Source organism: Pezoporus flaviventris, unplaced genomic scaffold, assembly GCF_033815535.1.
Source record: "Pezoporus flaviventris isolate CSIRO_AGI_PZ_B2104156 unplaced genomic scaffold, CSIRO_AGI_Pfla_v1 ptg000045l, whole genome shotgun sequence".
Lineage (NCBI taxonomy): Eukaryota > Metazoa > Chordata > Aves > Psittaciformes > Psittacidae > Pezoporus > Pezoporus flaviventris.
This window is the reverse complement of record NW_026892593.1, coordinates 29395357-29401072: the sequence shown is the minus strand read 5'-3', so window position 1 is coordinate 29401072 and position 5716 is coordinate 29395357. Positions and strand designations below refer to the sequence as shown.

At 36.9% G+C, this 5716-nt stretch overlaps 1 long non-coding RNA gene across 1 annotated transcript; it reads right to left on the bottom strand.

The window, feature by feature from the left end:
• Nucleotides 1–4090: 4090 nt before the first annotated feature.
• Nucleotides 4091–5200, bottom strand: LOC133276384 (uncharacterized). The gene is made up of 3 exons (XR_009745861.1): nt 4669–5200; nt 4457–4529; nt 4091–4321 (listed from the first exon to the last, which is right to left on the bottom strand). It is a non-coding gene; the product is annotated as an uncharacterized LOC133276384 (long non-coding RNA).
• Between the last annotated feature and the right edge of the window lie 516 nt (nt 5201–5716).

The window sequence follows — 5716 nt, the reverse complement described above, 5'->3', positions numbered from 1 at the left end:
AATTATCCAAATTTCTTGATTCTTATGCTTGCCTCATAGGGAAGAGGAACGAAAAGCTCATTTCAACTTTACTTTCAAAAATCAATTTGCTCTGGGAAAAAAATATATGTTCATAAGCCATTAGTGTACAGGTCTCATTCATTCTGTACAGCAGTGGTCAGTAGCCAGGACTGTGACACAACCCAAGAGTAAGGAATGATAGGTAACACAAATTTATTATGGAAGGTGTTAATTCCAGCATTGAGAACAATTTTTATTATATTTATGTGTCATTTTATGACACATTCACTACCTGAAACACTTAACAATGTGACTGTAATAAGATTAGTTTTTAAACAGCTTTAATTTGTTTGATGTAAACAACACTTTGAGGCTTATTATAATGCAACAAATGGAGAACAACGCCTTCTCTTAATCACTCTTAATAAAAGGATATTTGTAGCAGATTGTTTAAAACTGTATTTCTTTTGAATAATTACCCAGATAAACATGCAGAGCAGCAAACAAATAAAATCTGACAATCCTAAAATAAGATCCAGTTACAGAAAATAGCAAACCAAAATAAGATTATTGACACTTAAACTCTAAGATTTTAGAAATTACCATTTCCAGCAAGGTTGAGTCTCACAGGGACACGTTTCACAAAGTCATTTTTATGCTATGAGGGTTGGTAAAACTGTTATGAGTTGTCTTCTATAAACCCAGTGCATGAATCAAGTGACTCATGCCTTTTGCATGCATTCACTTCCAGCATCCCCACCTGGCAATTTTATGTGAGTGAACATAAAATTTATTTGAGGTGTTTGGACTTGGGATCTCAAAATCATTAGTCCCCTTTTGAAAATCTTGGCCCTGGATTTTTCATTAATGAATCAGCCTTTGGATATAAATGCATAAATACGTTCCGCTCAAAGAAAAGCTGGATCTGTCAGTTACAGATGTATGGCTAGTCACAGCAACATGTTTGGAAGTAATTGCATTCTTCATTGCAATGTGTATGACATCTGTCTCTACGTTCATTTTCTTTGATGTGCTTCTTTTCATATTTCTTGCTAACAGAATATTTTTGTAGTTTTGGGGGTTTCTTCTCCTTCTTGGAAAAGTTTATAGTCCTTTTCAAGGTGACAGCTGAAGCCATTTTTTCTTTCTCAGATGCAACAGGAAAGCTGTCCTCACTCTGCTTTGGTATAGGCTGCTACCTTTTATATAGAAAGAAAGAAGAAAAGCTAATTTAAGATTTTTGTGAAATGAAGATAGACATGTCAATAACTGAGTCTTTTTATTCACTTTTGCAATAATGTATTTTATATCTGGTGATTTGCTAATTCTTGAATTTCTGTCCATCCCTTTGAATGTGCAGATACAAACTTTCTTCAGATAATCCTTCACTATGACTAAGAACAACCTTCACAGAAGGTAAATTAATCCAGCCGCTATTTCTGGTTTTGGTAGGTCTGTCTAAATCTGGATTTGACTTTACTACATCATACTATACAAGATAGTAGAGATGGAGTCTGAGTATGATTCAGCCCTCGTCAAGACTGCGAGTGAGCTAATATAGTGTAAGCAGTACATCTGAATTGCAGATGTGGCAGTACCTAGAGCCCCAAATAAAAAAGAGGTTTATCTATTCAGAGCACCATTTTTGGACCTGTCAAAAAGACATAATTTTCTAAATGACTTTTTGCAAAACATAAATAAACACCAGGACTCCTGGGAACCTTGGTTTTCAGGCAGTTACCAACTTATGTTAGAAAAGAAGTGCAACAGAGCATTGTGTTTTAGGATAAATAAATGTGTGCTGCTGCTAGGAGGCAACTTAAAAGTGGTCTAATTACAACCCTAACACTTTTCTTTTCTGATTTCATCCTCTTCTGATAGCTAAAACAATCGCCAAGATTTGGTTCAGGATAGAAAAAAAAAATACCTTGAGTAGCCATAAAACTGGAGACTCTCCTCTTTTTATCTATGTGAAGAATTATTCACAGATCTAGCTAACCTAGAGACAGGTCTTTTTTAATTAAAGCTTAGGCATCTCAAAGAATCTTATTTGAGACAGGAGAAGGCTGAAGGACTGCAAAGACCTCTTGAAATTCAGGCACCAAAAGGTAAGCTTAAGGCATCTCAAAGAATCTTATTTGGTACAGGAGAAAGCTGAAGGATTGCAAAGACCTCTTGAAATTCAGGCACCAAAAGGTGCATGAATGAGCATGAGAAAATAAATATTTTATTATTTTCTTCCAGTGTTTGTCTTTTTTTTTTCCTTTTTTTTTTTTTTTTTACCTGCTGGACAAGCCTGTGTGACATGTAATAACTAAATTTAGCACAGTTTTACCACGAGAGGGCAGGAATGCTTATGAAACAGGTTTGCCACTGGCTGTTTCACCACTTCGTTAGGAGGCTATCCAGCATGCTTTCCCTTCTGTTGGTGTTATGTGTCTAAGCATGTACCCCGAGCACTTAATAACATGACAAAATGCTTTGACCCAACAGGCTGACCTGTCATTAGTACAGCAGATTAAACCCCCTGGATGGTCGTGGGGCTCAGGGGCATGGCTGAACTGCACCTGTATAAGGCTAACAGCAAAATCAGAACTCCTCACTCTGGACTGACAAAGGGAAACAGCCGTGCCAATGCAGCAGGCTTGCCAAGAGAGGCCGGCAGGTACATAGATGTGAATCGGTGCCTGTTTTATTCCTTATGGTGCGTACCAGAAGCAAGAAGGAAGACCTTTAGAGAGATTTTTTTCATTCCATATTAGGAGTACTGGCTTATTTATGAATGATATTTAAGCTTTTCTGTGAGACTAATTTTGATCAGACCATAACCTTAGCCAGATATGAACAGTAGAAGACTGTACTGGACCAAATACTGCATAGAAAAGTTCCAGACTATTATTAAAGTGAAACAGATTTGTATAGAAGGTCTTAGTTAACTCATAAACAATTTATAAACTGAAGCATTTAGCAGAGCCTGATTAAAGGTTTTAATTCTTGCAACTGTTTGCCAACAAAATATAGTGTTTCACTGTTCCCAAAACCATGTTTTGGAATAAAAAATCTACCTTGGAGCCACTCAGAGTTGTAAGATTTTAATCAGCTAAAATTAAGCTCAGTAACATAAAAGGAAATATACTGTATTTTTGCTGTCACATTAAGTAGTTTATTTTTTTCATAGCAAAGTTTTTTACCATGAAGCAAATAGATGGGGGGTTGTAATAGTGACCAGATAGACTACATTCAATGACAACAAACAGAAAAAAATGAAAAAGTAACCTTACTCTAGTCACAACAATAACCTTACTCTAGTCATAAAAGATTTATACAAGTTATTTTCCATTAGCTGTGCCAATTAAATCGTGCTTTTACTATGCCCTCCTCCAGAATTCCAGTTGTCTAAATCTAAAGATTCTTCACTACTTCTATCATTGGGATATAAAGGTGTTTCCCCAGTCATAAAACAGAAAAGGTCATTGCCTTCCTATTGTGTGGCTTGGCTGTCTCCTACGAGAAGTTGTTGACTTATACTTAGAGGGTTACATACCCTCAGGACATCTATGTTCTCAGTGTCATTTTATGAATCTCTGTTCCCCAGAGGTTTTCAGACACCATGCTGCAATGGTATACTACCAGGATGACTAGGTAGAAAAGTAGGACACCCTACAGGATTTCCCCATTCAGTGATTCAGGATTTATTTCTTTGGGTTTTAAATAGCCCTACAGTGTATGGCTCTTCTCAAAGCCCCAGCAACATGCAAGGGAAATTCAGCCCAGACTAAGCAACAGCCAGCCACTCGGATTCTTGCTGAAAAAGTAAAGGACATAGCTGGACAGCATGCACTAATATAGAAATAGGCAAATGGCATAAGGGTAAAAGCCTCTGTTTTGTGTGTATTAATCAGCATGGACAGAAAAATCATAGGACTTCTGCATAAGCCATGCAATCCCTGTGCAAGGAGATCACCCTATAACCTTTTGAAGTCAGATTTTGAATCTATGAAGAAGGACAGGTTGTATTTTAACGAGAATATAGCCCATGAACTTCCAAAGGAATGATTCTTGCCCAGGGCCTCATAGAGTTACACATGTGGAAAACCCGCGTCATGTTTTGATCAAAGACCAGAAGGAATGACTTATTGTCTTTCCTTTCTATTGTATTTTCTGTAGCATAAGGATATAACAGGTGCGGTGCCTAAGTCTGGGTGAATTTAGTGGTTTGGTTTTTTTTTAGCTTCTACTAGGGTTATATAGCAAAGAAATGGCAAAAGAAAACTTGGATTATTGTTCTTTGCTTTCCCTTTTTTTCATTTCAAGATGTACACTGCAAAAGAAAGTGAAAATAGAGATCATTTTTGTTCTGTCATTTCTTTTCTGTTAACTTTTGAACAAAGACAACATTTTGGACACGTTTATGGCCTTGTCTTTGAGCCCTTATTCATGTAATTAATCTACTCACCTTTACGTCAATTCTGGTTGTAGAAATCACTTTGTTGATTTGTTGCTCAGTGTCTTTCCCATTAAATGCTGTTCTAGAGAGATCAAATAGGATTTAACAGGATGCAAACTCTCCAGCAGAAAATCACCAGGCAAAAGCCTGTATAGGGTGCAGAGCTACAAAAACCTCTCGTCAGGCAGGCCACATATGGTTAATGTTATTAAAATTCTTACTTGCTATCAGACCAATGGAAGCACCGGGTGTTTCAGAAATTTTTTTGTGACAACAGCACCTATTCCAAATTGCTGCCCACAAGAACCTTACCCCTACCCTTCTGCTAATCTCACAGTCTGCAAAAACATCATGTGAGATTAAGAAATTTAATATTTTCTATGCAGAGTTCTGTTCCTTGAAGATAAATTAAACTTCTTCCTAAAATATAGTTACTTTGCTGCAACACAAAGACACTTGAAGAAATGCCTAAGTGGACTGTCTCCGGTGCTAGAAGTAGTTTAGATGTTGCAGGATTTTATCTCACCTGAATAGTGCTGGCCTAATACAGGTTATGGGGATTTTTATAAAGTGGTAGATTTTGGAAAGCTTTTAAATTCACAGGTGCAGAATTGTACATTAACCATCTCCCGGTCTCCTATCAAAGCAAAACCTGAGCAAGCACCTGTGTCAGAAAGCTGGAGCTGATGGCCAATTTAAAATAGCCTGAGTTAAAACTTCCTTGAGGAAGATGCTATTTAATCCTGTCCTCTGCCATACAGGTGTTTATGGAGGCAGAGAGCGGGGAAGGAGCCCCAGTCCAGAACAGCCAGCACAATGGTAATCCTCTCTCAGCAGAGCACCAGGCTTAGGTTATTTACAGTATTTAATAACCTACAGCCTGAAAAGCCTGTCAAGGTCTGTTGTTTTGTTTTGGGTGTTTTGTTTTTTTTCACTTGAGTGTGTGTGATGGTTTTTAGAACTACATTGTTCTAAAATTTGGAATTTATTATTATATACACAAATGTAATTTCCTAAAATACTAGGTTCTCACATCCAACCTCAGTTAGAAGCTTTCGGATCAAAATGTATATAACATAACAGTCATTTCTGATATTATCTGGTTTTCCAATAAATCAACTGCTTTTCTGAACCAGTGTTGAGCTGCTGGTTTTAGAGAACTATGATCCACCATGATTTTCAGATATTGCACCTTAATAATTCAACTTTGTGCTTCTTTATTGTGTAATTAGAAGTAATTTTCCTTTATGCATTACAGTGTACTTGTCT